This window comes from Monodon monoceros, unplaced genomic scaffold (genome assembly GCF_005190385.1).
Source record: "Monodon monoceros isolate NGI ecotype Baffin Bay Population unplaced genomic scaffold, NGI_Narwhal_1 Super_Scaffold_5, whole genome shotgun sequence".
NCBI classification, from domain to species: domain Eukaryota; kingdom Metazoa; phylum Chordata; class Mammalia; order Artiodactyla; family Monodontidae; genus Monodon; species Monodon monoceros.
Window position 1 is genome coordinate 113967434 of NW_021703782.1, and position 14106 is coordinate 113981539.

General features: G+C 50.1%; 1 protein-coding gene across 3 annotated transcripts in view; it reads right to left on the reverse strand.

The window, feature by feature from the left end:
- MROH1 (maestro heat like repeat family member 1) overlaps positions 1–10548 on the reverse strand; it is a 66800-nt gene extending 56252 nt beyond the window's left edge. For 2 of the 3 annotated variants that reach the window (XM_029202130.1, XM_029202127.1), the window contains exon 1: positions 10448–10519. The gene's annotated coding sequence lies outside the window, so the exon portion shown is untranslated. Of the gene's footprint in view, positions 1–10447 lie in introns of all 3 variants that reach the window. The other variant, XM_029202126.1, reaches the window with a different exon arrangement.
- Between the last annotated feature and the right edge of the window lie 3558 nt (positions 10549–14106).

Consider the following 14106-nt stretch of genomic DNA (forward strand, 5'->3'; position numbering starts at 1 on the left):
AGCCCCATGAGATCCATGTCAGCCTTCTGATCTTAAGAACTTTAAGATAATGAATATGTGTTGTTTAAGCCACTAAGTTTGTAGTACTTTGTTACAACAGCAATAGAAAACCAATAAAGCACGATGTTTAAGAAGAAATTACGGGGGCTTCCCTGGTGGCACAGTGGTTAAGAATCCGCCTGCCAATGCAGCGCACACGGGTTCGAGCCCTGGTCTGGGAAGATCCCACATCCCGTGGAGCAACTATGCCCGTGCGCCACAACTACTGAGCCTGTGCTCTAGAGCCCGCGAGGCACAACTACTGAGCCCGTGTGCCACAACTACTGACGCCCACGTGCCTAGAGCCCGAACTCTGCAACAAGAAAAGCCACCACAATGAGAAGCCTGCGCACTGCAACGAAGAGTAGCCCTGGCTCGCCTCAACTAGAGAAAGCTGCACGCAGCAACGAAGACCCAATGCAGCCAAAAATAAATAAATAAATTTATTTTAAAAAAAAAAAAGAAGAAGAAATTACGCAAGGCCAGGAAAGGAGCCACCCAAAAGGATTAGCAGCAAATAATCCCTGGAGCTCACAATGAGGCAGGAACGGGCCTGCTCCCAGCAATCGGGGGGAAACACCACAACTCACAGGGTTCTGGGAAGGGCACTAAAAAAGATTTCAGCTCAGTAAAGAAGTAAAATTAGGGAGTTCCCTGATGGCCTAGTGGATTCCAGGTTTTCACTGCCACGGCCTGGGTTCAATCCCGCAAGCTGTGCCATGCAGCCAAAAAAAGACAAAGAAAAAAAACAAGTAAGATTAGCCCGACGCTAAATGCCATTCTGATTTCACCTAACAAAGCTAAAAGCAAGACCTGAAAAGATCAAACTGTTCCCAAATAACTTAGCCACAACCCAGCACAAAGCTTGAGAATAACACTAGGAACACCAAAACATCTGGCACTAACAAAGTAAAACTACAATGACTGTCATCCAATCAAAAATTACCAGGCAGGGACTTCCCTGGTGGTGCAGTGGTTAAGAATCTGCCTGCCAATGCAGGGGACACAGGTTCGATCCCTCATCCGGGAAGATCCCACATGCCGCGGAGCAGCTAAGCCGGTGCGCCACAACTACTGAGCCTGCATGCCACAACTACTGAAGCCTGCACGCCTAGAGCCTGTGCTCCGCAACAAGAGAAGCCACTGCAATGAGAAGCCCGTGCACCGCAACAAAGAGTAGCCCCCACTCGCCGCAACTAGAGAAAGCCTGCGCAGAGCAACGCAGACCCAACGCAGCCAAAAGTAAGTAAATAAATAAATTTATTTAAAAAAAGAAATTACCAGACATGCAAACAGGCAAGAAAACTCAACCCATAAAGAGGATGAATCAATCAATAGACACTGAACCAGAAATGATACAGAGGAAAGAATTAGTAGTTAAGGACATTTAGATTATAATTGCATTTCATATATTCAAGAAACCACAGGAAACAGAGTATGTTAACATAAAGAGGCTAAAGTACAAGAATGGGAAAAGAAAAACGAGGCTGACAACTAGTCATAAAAAAGCTGGAGTGACTATATTAATATTAGACAAAGTGGATTACAGAGACACAATTCTAAGCATTTATGCACCTAATAACAGAGCTTCAAAATACACAAAACCAAACCTAACAAAAATGCAAGGAGAAAGAGACAAATCCAAAACACAGGTAATTGTCAGAACAAGTGTACAGAAAATTGCTAAAGGTACAGGAGACCTGAACAATACCGTCAACCAACTTAAGTAGTATTTATAGAACACTGTATTCATTAACAGTAGAATATGTATTTTTTCCAAAATCACATGAAACATTTACCAAGACTGACCATATTCTGAGCAATAAAACAAGTCTCAATAAACCTAAAAGAATTCGAGTCATAGAAAGTATGTTCTCTGAGCACATAGAGTTAAATTTGAAATCAATAAGAGAAAGCTATCTGAGAAATCCCCAAGTATTCAGGGGATATGCTTCAAAATAATGCATGAGTCAAAAAAGAAATCAAAAATGAAATTAGAAAGCATTTTGAAGTGAATGAAAATGAAGACATGAAAATTTGTGGGAAATGTATAGCACTAAATGTCTGTATCAGAAAAGAAGAACGACTTTGTGAATTTGAATAAAAGAAACCTAATTCAGCAGGGAGTGCGGAGGCCAGAGGGGGAGCTCCTGTGCACTACCACTCCAGGTGAATCACAGACCCAACAGGAAGAGCCATGACTTGCATTCCCAGCAGGAAGATGTCTCTACTTTAGGGCCCTGGCAAGAGGAAGGAAGATCTCTCCTTGCCCGGCAACAAGCCCAGCAGATGGGAACCCTCTCAGCTCAGGCACTGGGAAGCCATCACCATCCTGAACTCTCCCATCCCTCCTGTGGACTTTCCTTCAGAGCAGCCCCTCCCAACTTCCTCCTTTTTCTCTGTAAAGTAACTTCCTCTCCTTTGTTTGCTGGACTAGCCTATAGTTTTTGCTATACCATGGCTGCAATTCTCTGCTATTCCCAAATAAACACATTTTGCTGGTAAAATAACTGGCTGTTTTAGTTTTAAGGTCAACAACATCAAATTCCACCTTAAGGGACTCCCCTCGTGGCGCAGCGGTTAAGAATCTGCCTGCTCGGGGCTTCCCTGGTGGCGCAGTGGTTGAGAGTCCACCTGCCGATGCAGGGGACACGGGTTCCAGGGGACACGGGTTCGAGCCCTGGTCCGGGAAGATTCCACATGCCACGGAGCAACTAAGCCCATGCACCACAACTACTAAGCCTGCACTCTAGAGCCTGCGAGTCACAACTACTAAGCCCGCATGCCACAACTACTGAAGCCCCTGTGCCTAGACCCCGTGCTCCACAACAAGAGAAGCCTGTGTGCCGCAACGAAGAGTAGCTCCCGCTCACCGCAACTAGAGAAAACCCACGTGCAGCAACGAAGACACAACACAGCCAAATAAATAAATAAATTTATTAAAAAAAAAATTCCACCTTAAGAAACTAGACACTCAAAAGAAGCAAAAGGAAATAATAAGTATCAGTACATAAATCAAAGAAATAAAAACAAAGAATAGAAAAAGAAAATCAAAGTACCAAAGGCTAGTTATTTGAGAAGATCAATCAATTTGATAACCTCCAGCCTGACTGATCAGGAAAAAGAGAGAAAACACAAATTACCTATCTTAAGAATGAGAACAGTGACATCATTACAGATTCTACAGATATTAAAAGGATAGTAAGAATATATTCTGAATAACTTTTTGCCAGTAAATTGGACAACTTAAAAGAAATAGACAAGTCAATTATACCTCAATAAAAAATTATAAAAATTTAAAAAATAAGAGAAATAGGGCTTCCCTGGTGGCACAGTGGTTGGGGGTCTGTCTGCCGATGCAGGGGACGTGGGTTCGTGCCCTGGTCCGGGAAGATCCCACATGCCGCAGAGCGGCAGGGCCCGTGAGCCATGGCCGCTGAGCCTGCGCGTCCGGAGCCTGTGCTCCGCAACAAGAGAGGCCACAGCAGTGACAGGCCCACGTACCACAAAAAATAAATAAATAAGAGAAATAGACAAGTTCCTTGAAAGACAGACTATCAAACCTCACTCAAGAAAAAACAGATAACCTAAATAGCCCTATACCTAATAAAGAAATTGAACTTGTAGTTAAAAGCCTTCCCACAGAGAAAACTCTAGGCCTAGATGACTTCCCTGGGGAATTCTGTCAAACATTTAAGGAAGAAACAATACCAACTATACACAAATTCTTCCAGGAAAACTGAAAATAAAAAGCACTTACCAAGACTTCCCTGGTGGCACAGTGGTTAAGAATCCACCTGCCAATGCAGGGGACACGGGTTCGAGCCCTGGTCCGGGAAGATTCCACATGCCACGGAGCAACTAAGCCTGTGCACCACAACTACTGAGCCTGCGCTCTAGAGCCCACGAGCCACAACTACTGAGCCCGCACACCACAACTACTGAAGCCCGCACACCTAGGGCCCGTGCTCTGCAACAAGAGAAGCCACCGCAATAAGCCTGCGCAACAAAGAGTAGCCCCTGCTCGCCGCAACTAGAGAAAAGCCCACGCCCAGCAACAAAGACTCAATGCGGCCAAAACTAAATAACGAACTAAATAAAAACACTTACCAACTGATTCTCTGAGGCCAGCATAACTCTGATAACAAAACCAGACACAGATACTACAAATAATGAAAACTATAGACCAATATCCCTCATAGACACAAAATTTCTTGACAATATTTTATCAAATCATATCCAACATGTAAAAAGGATAATACATCATGACTAAATTGGGTTTATCCTATGAATGCAAGGTTGGTTGAGTATTTTTAAGTGCAGCCAATGTAAGTCACATTAACAGACCAAAAAATAAAAACCATATAATCATCTCAATAAATGCAGAAAAAGCATTTGCCACAATCCAACATCCACTTATAATAAAAATTATCAACAAACAGGAATAGAAGGGAACTTCCACAACCTGACAAAGAGCACCTAAGGGAAACCTATAAGAACATCCTTAATGGTAAAAGACTAAATGCAATCCCTGTAAGATGGGGGACAAGGCAAGGATGTCTGCTCTCACCCATTCTATTCACTATCATACTGGAGGCTCTAGCCTATGCAATAAGGCAAGGAAAACAATAATATAAGGCATCCAAATTGAAAAAGAAGTAAAACTGTTTTTATTCACAGATGATGTGGCCATCTATGCAGAAAATCCTACAGAACCTACAAGTGGAACCAGATCAATAAGTCAGCTAGCAAGATCACAGGATATAAAATTAACATTAAAAAAGCAACGTACGGGGCTTCCTTGGTGGCGCAGTGGTTAAGAATCCACCTGCCAATGCAGGGGACATGGGTTCGATCCCTGGTCTGGGAAGATCCTACATGCCACAGAGTAACTAAGCCTGTGCACCACAACTACTGAGCCTGCACTCTAGAGTCCACGAGCCACAACTACTGAGCCCACAAGCCACAACTACTGAGCCCACGTGCCACAACTACTGAAGCCTGCACACCTAGAGCCCGTGCTCCCCAACAAGAGACGCCACCGCAGTGAGGAGCCCACGCACCGTAATGAAGAGTAGCACCCACTCGCCTCAACTAGAGAAAGCCTGCGCACAGCAACGAAGACCCAACACAGCCAAAAATAAATAAATTAAAAAAAAATTAAGAACAATAAAGCAACTGTATTTCCATATACTAACAATAAACAAAAATTGAAAAAGCCACACCATTTGCCACTGAGCAAAAATTATATGAAATATTTGGGGATAAATTTGACAAAAGATGGACCTGGTGAGAGATATTAAAGAAAACTTAAATAAATGGAGAGAAATACGGTAAAAGGATAACAATTTTTTGCAAATGCATCTACGGATTGAAGGCATTCCCAATCAAAATCCCAGAATGTTTTTTGTAGAAATTGACAGACTGATTCTAAACTCATATGGAAATGCAAAGGACCTAGAATAGCCAAGACAACTCTGAAAAAAAGCAAACCAAACAAAATTGGAGAACTTACACTACCTGACTTCAGGACTTATATGTCCAGTTTTCAACAAAGGTACAAAGGCAACTGAGTGGAGAAGAGATAGTCTTTCAACAAACAGTACTGAACAACTGGACACCCACATACAATAAGTAAACTCCAATCTATACCTCACACCACACACAAAAACTCCAAGTGACCCACAGACCTAAATGTGAAACTTAAAACTATAAAACTTCTGGAAAGAAACATGGAAGAAAATATCCATGACTGACACCAAAAGCAAAATCTATAAAAGAAAAACTTGATAAACTGACATTTGTCCAAGCACTGCTCTTTGAATATGCTGCTAAGGGAGTGGCAACTGAACGAGCGAACACCTCTAAGGCCACCACTCAGTGACAGACATGCCATGATCAACGTCAGCGGCCCCCCACCCTCCTCACTCCACCCCCACCCTGCACATCAGACAGCAGGTGCCCTGCTCCTTCTCTGAGAGCTGATCCCTGGTGGCCGCCTCACCTAACCCTGCCTTTGGCCACTTCCTCCACACTGAGTGCTGGCCTTTGTCAAACGCAGGTCACATCACGTCACACCGCTTCTCGCTGATCTTCACTGTTGCCCACAGAATCAAACCAACACCTTCAACGAGGGCTGTCACAACCTAGACCCAAGCCCCTCTCTGCTTCTCTCTCGCCCCTCACGCTGCAGGCGTCCAGCACCTGAATGCCCTGGGCCAGGGCATTCGGCTCTCGCACCTCTGCTTCTGTTGGTCCCGACAAGTACCGTGCCCTGCCCTCCCCCTCCACCCCGGTAAACCCACTCATTCCTCAAGGGCCAGTCCCTTAGCACACCCCTCCAGCGGGTGACCCAGTGTTCCTGCGGCCCTGGCTCCTATGGGGACTGTGGCATCAGTTCCAAACAGTGACAGTTGTGCGTGCCAGTCCGCTCCAGCGCACTGTGAGTGGGGAGAAAAGTTGTGGTTTATATCCTTAGTATGCACGCAATTTCAAAAAACAAACAAAAGCTGTTCATTGAAGGAAAAGACCCAAAATCCTCCCATAAGACTCAATATTATACAACTGTCAATTTTCCTTCATCTACAAATATGTGAGTCAGGCTACTGGAGGGTACTTGATAAAATGGTTCCAAAGTTCATATGGAAGAATCAACAGACAAAAGTAGCCAACTAAATTCTGAAAAGTATGTGAAAAGGATTTGTCCTATGTTATGTTAAAACGTATTAAAAGGCTACCGTAATTAAAACGATGCTATTGTTCTAAGAAGAGGTGCACAAATCAACAAAACTGTATAGAAAGTCCAGAAATAAACACCAATAAGGAAGAAAAAGAAAGGGAGGGTTTTAAATAATGAAGACAGATTAGCCAATAGTGTTGGAACAGCTAGTTAAGGATTTAGGGAAAAGTATTAGTCTTCCCTACATCTTTCCTTACCCCAAAATAAATGCTAGATGGATACAAGTGTTACATGTAAAAATGAAATGTAAGTCCTAAGTAGAAAATACAAGTACACATTTTATAGTCTTGGAGTAGGAAAGGACTTTCTAAGCCAGACACAAAAACCCACACACCTTGATGAATGTTGTTCAGTTGGACTATATAAAATTTTTTAATTTCTGAAAGTCAAAAACACACATAAATTGAAGACCATATCCATACACATACAACCCCACACTCTCACAACTCACCCCATCCTCAGTGGAGCATAAAGTAACTAAAAGACAAAGCAGGTCCAACCGTTCATAACCGTTCATAATCAAGAGGCTAACCTGTCTCATACTAACACACAAAGGAGCTCATCCGCATCAACAAGACAAACAAGAAGGAGGGCGGCATGCAGACGGCCAGTCCAGGACTGGGCTCTGCCCATGTCACGAGTGAGCCGCTGGGAGTGAGGCCTGCACACAGCTGCGCTCTGCCAGCACCAGACGTTGTCAGTGCTGTGGCCACCACACAGGTGCGGACAACCAGCAGAGCCTGTGGAGTGTCCCCCACAAGCCCAAATGGTCGCGCTGCGTGACGGGGTCACCCACCTCTCGACATCCGTCTACAGAAGCCCTCCCATGAGTGCAGATGTTAGAAAACACACGTGTCAATCAGGGATCTCGTTAGACTTTTTAAAAAACAAGCACTGGAAAAAGGTGGTTGTCAAGTAAGTATAAACTACCTGGCTGGTGGAAGAGCCGGACTTGACCGGTTTTGTAAGTTTCCACCTGCTGCCCCTGCCCCAGGCCAGGAGGTCTGTGGAGCAGACAGACCTGTGAGCACAGAGCTGACAGCAAATCGAGGTGAACATGCTGCAGGGGAAGGGGGTGCAGAGACGGGGACGGGTCTGGGAGGCTCCCCGCGTCCCACAGGATGCACTGAAGAGGCACCATCTCCTTTAATCTGCACGGCCAAGCAGGTCTGCGAGGGACGTGCTGTCAGCAGCTGGTCAGCGATGGGGTGGGACTTCCGCCGGGACTGGCTCCTGCACTAACCTCCTCCACACCTGCCCAGATGCTCCCAGCACAGGGCACGGAGCAGGGCCAACAGGGTCCTCCCACGCTGGACACGCTGTGGGTGAGCGCGGAAGCAGCTCCCTCCTCCCTCTCCCACCCCTCCTCCTCGCTCACCTGTACTGAGCATTCATTCAATGGCATTTAGTAATGCCCACCAGGTGCTGCCCCCACCCACAGAGTCCCTGGCCTGAAAGATGCCCACTTGTATTATGGCTGCCACATGAACTGGCACACGCTAACAGAGGTGCTGGGCCAACTTTGCTGAGCCGGAGGGGGGTCAGAAGTGGGTGTGGGAGGCCAAGGAGGCCACACACAGCCCAGCCCAGAGGCAGCCAGGAGCTGGTCTGGAGGGTAGGTGTGTGAGGGGAGACTGGGAAGTCAGGAGGCCCTGGGGGGGTCACGGGAACTCCCCACCCCCACCCCCACACAAGGCCCAGGGTCTTCCCCTCTCTTAGCACAGGAGCTAGGGAAGGAATCAACTTCCAGAGTCACCGACAAGAACCTGGGCAGATGACCCAGGAAGCACAGTCCTTTGAGAACACCGCTTCTCAACATAAGCCATGCTAAGCGGTGTCACCCCAAAACTGGGTGGCCCTCCAGCTCAGTGGAGAAAGCACGTTTCTCATGACGTCCAGCAGCCAACATTCCGTGAGCACCGAGCAGGAGCCTTCCTGGGGCCCTACCTTGAGAAGATCAAGTAACTCAGCTCCACAAAGGGGCTCACGAGATCTGGGGCTGCTGATCACAGACAAGCAGCGAGCCGGCTGTCCACCTGGGCCTCGGTGGACCCTGGGTCTGAACTAAGCACAGACACCTGCTTCCAGGCACAGGCGGCAGCTGTGAAGGTGAGGGAGCAGGCAAGCAGCCACAGGCTCCACCTCTGATCCCCTGAGGGCCCTCAGCAGGCAGCAAACAGCCCTGGAGGAGTGAGAAACAGCAAGACGCAGGTCCAAACAATCCACCACAGGTCCAAACAATCCACCACAGCGTGCACATCGGTTTCAAGGTAACCAAGACAGCTCAGCTCCAGGTGATCCTATTCTGACACCAAAGAGAGACGAGAGACACGTGCTCGCAGGAGCCATGGTGGCCGACGACCCTGCTGACAACAGCATCCCCAGGCCCTTTGGCTGCCAGGACCACAGGGGCAACCACGTCACAATCATGCCACCACTCAAGTGTCCCACACTGATGATTCCCGCATGGGTCTCCTGGGGCCCAGCGCCTGCTGGCCTTCTCCATCTGGACCACCATCGCCACGCACACTCAACAGCTCTAACACCATCGTCACCCCGACTTCTCCCCGACCCCCACCTCACCTGCCTCTTTTCCTGTGCCATCGTGCACTCAGCTACGTGGGTCAGAAGTCAGCATCACCCCCTCCTGTTCCTCTATCTCCCTCCCCACACCCTACAGTGACTCACTGACCACCTTCTTCCCCACCTCTACCACCATCCCTTTCCAGGGTGGTCCCCTCAGCCAGCTTCCACCCCCACCCCCCCCGCCCCCCCCCCCCCGCCGCCCCCCCCCCCTTCCACCCCCACCCCCGCCCCCTCTGCCCCCCGCACCCCTTTGTGCCTCACTGCCCTTGAGCTTACCAGTCAGCCCCGTCCCCACCCCGGCTGGGCCGGCAAAGGGCAACCTCAGGCCCTAGCTGTGCTGGCGCTCCAGGAAAACCAGAACCCAAACTTGGGCCTAAGGGCCCAGGGGCTGACTGGGAGCCAGCCCTGGCCTAGCACCACATAGCTCTCACCTAGATTGAGATCGGGACTTCCTGCAGCCCTCTAGCTTCACGCCTACCTTACATGACCAGTAATCCTCAGGACTGTGGACAAAGTACCTCCCTGCTCTACAGTCAAAGAGAAAATGGAACGAATACAACGGCCCCTGCGCGTTGGGACTCTCGGGTTTAGGCTTAGCTTCCCATAGGGAGGACCCCGTTTTCCCCCCGGGGAAGCAAGGACGTGGACCACACGCCTCTGGAGTGACAGGCGCTACAACTGGGGACCGAGCGCCCCCCAGGGAGGAGACGGGCACAGAGACCAGGTACCCCGAGTCCCACCCTGGGAGTGGACGGGCACGGGGGCCGGGCTCCCCATGCCGTTGCGACGAAGAATGTGAGTGGCTCGGCTCCCAGGGCGCTCTTCCGGGTTGTGACGCGGCAAATGCGGCTCCGCGCGCAGCTGGGCGCACCTGAGCCCGGGGAAGGGGGTGGGCTCGGCCCCGCGACGCCCGGGACCCTTTCCGCGCTCGCTCGGTGACCTTGGAGAGGCGCCCCCTGACTCGGTTTCCCGCGGCGGCCTGGCCAAGGGGGCGGCCCGAGAGTCCGCAGCCCAGGATTCCCCGAGGGGCGCCTCGCCGAGTTACCGCCGCCAGCCCCGATCCCCAGCCCCAACCCCGTTTACCTGAGGAGCCGCGGCGGCCGCAGCCCGGGATCCGCCCTCCCGCCTGCCGCTGACCGGAGTGGGCGGGGCCACGCGGCGAGCCCCCCGCCCCCCCTCCCCCGCCAACCGTGGCCCGGCGCGCGGCAGCCCGGCCCCGCCCCCAAGCGATCTCTGCGCTCACTGGTCGGAGGTGCGTCCCTCTCGCCCTCTCCACCCGGTCCCCCGAACCCCAGAGAGTGAGAGTGCGCAAACTCCGCCTCGCGCTCGGCCCCGCCCCCGGCCGCCCCGTGACCGCCACACCTGACTGTTGGGCGCCAGTAGGGCAGCCCTGTCGGCCTCAAGGCGTGCGGCCGGCCACTGCGCAGGCGCAGGACGCGGCTCCCTTCCCACTCTGCCGTGTCCTCGTACGACATTTACACCGCGATGATCCCGGCACACAGACACCGCCCCACATACCGGGAGAGGCATCGGCGACGCCGGCTCGGCGCGTCAGTGCGCCCAAAGCCGGTTCTCTCACAAGCACATACCTGTCCAGGTACGCACGCCAGGTGGGACTGACCTGGACACACACAGGCACTGTCATGCCCTATATCTCTCACACATGCACACACACTGAACACCCAACCAACACCCGAGAGACCCAGGGCCGAGGAACCCTCCGCAAAAAGGTACACACACGCAAACCGGAGGCACACGTCCAGTATGCCAACAGACCGTGGGAATCAAGATGAGCAGCCATAGGGCTTTCCTGGTGGCGCAGTGGTTCAGAGTCCGCCTGCTGATGCAGGGGACACGGGTTCGTGCCCCGGTCCGGGGGGATCCCACATGCCGCGGAGCGGCTGGGCCCGTGAGCCATGGCCGCTGAGCCTGCGCGTCCGGAGCCTGTGCTACGCAACAGAAGAGGCCATGACAATGAGAGGCCCGCGTACCGCAAAAAAAAAAAAAAAGATGAGCAGGCATCAATGAAACTCCTAGGGACTTCCCCGGTGGCCCAATGGTTAAGAACCCACCTGCCAATGCAGGAGACACGGGTTCCGGGTTTCAGCCCTGATCCGGGAAGATCCCACATGCAGCGGAGCAACTAAGCCCGTGCACCACAACTACTGAGCCTGCGCCCCAGAGCCCGCGAGCCACAACTACTGAGCCCGCAAGCTGCAACTACTGAAACCAAGCACCTAGAGCCCATGCTCCGCAACAAAGAGAAGCCACCACAATGAGAAGCCTGCACACCACAACCAAGAGTAGCCCTTGCTCCCACAACTAGAGAAAAGCCCAGGCCCAGCAACAAAGACCCAGCGCAGCCAAAAATAAATAAATAAATTTAAATAAATAAATAAATTTATTTATTTATTTTAAAAAATAAAACTCCTAGAAGAGAACATAGGCAAAACATTCTCTGACATAAATCGTACCAATGTTTTCTTAGGTCAGTCTTCCAAGGCAATAAAAGTAAAAGCAGGCCTTCCCTGGTGGCGCAGTGGTTGAGAGTCCGCCTGCTGATGCAGGGGACATGGGTTCGTGCCGCGGTCCATGAGGATCCCACATGCCGCGGAGCGGCTGGGCCCGTGAGCCATGGCCGCTGAGCCTATGCGTCTGGAGCCTGTGCTCCGCAACGGGAGAGGCCATGACAGTGAGAGGCCCGCGTACCACAAAAAAAAAAAAAAAAAGTAAAAGCAAAAATAAATAAATGGGACCTAATCAAACTTAAAAGCTTTTGCACAGCAAAGGAAACCATAAACAAAACAAAAAGACAACCTATGGAATGGCAGAAAATATTTGCAAATGATGCGACCAACAAGGGCTTTATTTCCAAAACATACAAACAGCTCATAGAAATCAATTAAAAAAAAAAAAAACCCAATCGAAAAATGCACAGAAAGGACATCCCTGGTGGCGCAGTGGTTAAGAATCCGCCTGCCAATGCAGGGGACATGGGTTCGAGCCCTGGTCCGGGAAGATGCCACATGCTGCGGAGCAACTAAGCCCGTGCACCACAACTACTGAGGCTGTGCTCTAGAGTCCGCAAGCCACAACTACTGAGCCCACGTGCCACAACTACTGAAGCCAGCATGCCTAGAGCCCATGCTCTGCAATAAGAGAAGCCACTGCAATGAGAAGCCCGCACACCACAACGAAGAGTAGCCCTGGCTCACCACAACTAGAGAAAGCCTGCAGGCAGCAATGAAGACCCAACTCAGTCAAAAGTAAAATAAATAAAATAAATACACTTATTTTTTTAAAATGCACAGAAGACGTTTCTCCAAAGAAGACATACAGATGGCCAATAGGCACATGAAAAGATACTCAACATTGCTAATTATTAGAGAAATGCAAATCAAAACTGCAATAAGGTACCACCTGACACCAGTCAGAATGGCCATCATTAAAAAGTCTACAGGGCTTCCCTGGTGGCGCAGTGGTTGAGAGTCTGCTTGCCGATGCAGAGGACATGGGTTCGTGCCCTGGTCCGGGAAGATCCCACATGCCGTGGAGTGGCTGGGCCCGTGAGCCATGGCCGCTGAGCCTGCGCGTCCGGAGCCTGTGCTCCACAACGGGAGAGGCCACAAGAGTGAGAGGCCCGCGCACCGCAAAAAAAAAAAAAAAAAAAAAAAAAGTCTACAAATAACAAATGCTGGAGAGGGTGTGGAGAAAAGGGAACCCTCCTACACTGTTGGTGTGAATGTGAAGTGGTGCAGCCACTATGGCAAACAGTATGGGGGTTCCTCAAAAAACCCAAAATGGAGTTGCCATATGAGCCAGCAATCCCACTCTTGGGCATATATCTGGAGTAAACTATAAGTTGAAAAGATACATGTACCTCAGTGTTAACAGCAGCACTATTTACAACAGCCAAGACATGGAAGCATCCTAAGTGTCCACTGACAGATGAATGGATAAAGAAGACGTGGCACATATATACAATGGAATACTACTCAACCATAAAAAAGGATGAAATAATGCCATTTGCAGGGACATGGATGGACCTAGAGATTATCATGCTAAATGAAGTAAGTCAGAAAAAGAAAGACAAATATAACGTTACCCTCCCCTTGAAATACCTGGCGCAGCTTCTCTTTTCCTAACCCCCAGGTCAGTAGCAAACCAGTTAGTTTGCCCATATTTTCTATACTCCAGGCAGTTTGCTAGACAAGGGTTGTGGGTGAGCAACGGAATATCAAACACCAGCCTTGTTCTCAAGCAGCTCACAGTCCAACAGGGATAACAAAATGTGTCGCAGCAGTTCAATTCCAAGCATTCTAAGGCTTTCCCTGCAGTGGGAGTACCCTGTGGACTGTGGATCCCAGTGGGGACAAGTCCAGTCCCCAGCCACTGCCAGGACGGCAGCCCCCAGCCACTGTGCCTTCCAGCTCACAGAAGAGAGACTACGACTTGGGCCTCAGTTGTGTCGTCTGGAAAGGGGGCATCGCTTGGTGTTACTCAGATTTGAAATCCTGGGTGTGAACTGCCTACCACAGGACAGGCACGTCGGGTGCAGTCTGTGCACAGAAGCAGGACTCTGGGAGCTGGTAGTTGCCCCTTAGAACAGCACCTGGCTCACAGCAGGCACTTAGGAAACATTGGCTCCCCATGGTAAAAGCACTCACAGAAGACTCCAGGGGCCAGGAGAAGGGAGGGACCATGCTGGCGCATCTCTCCTGGAGCTGGGGGTTTGAGGTGGA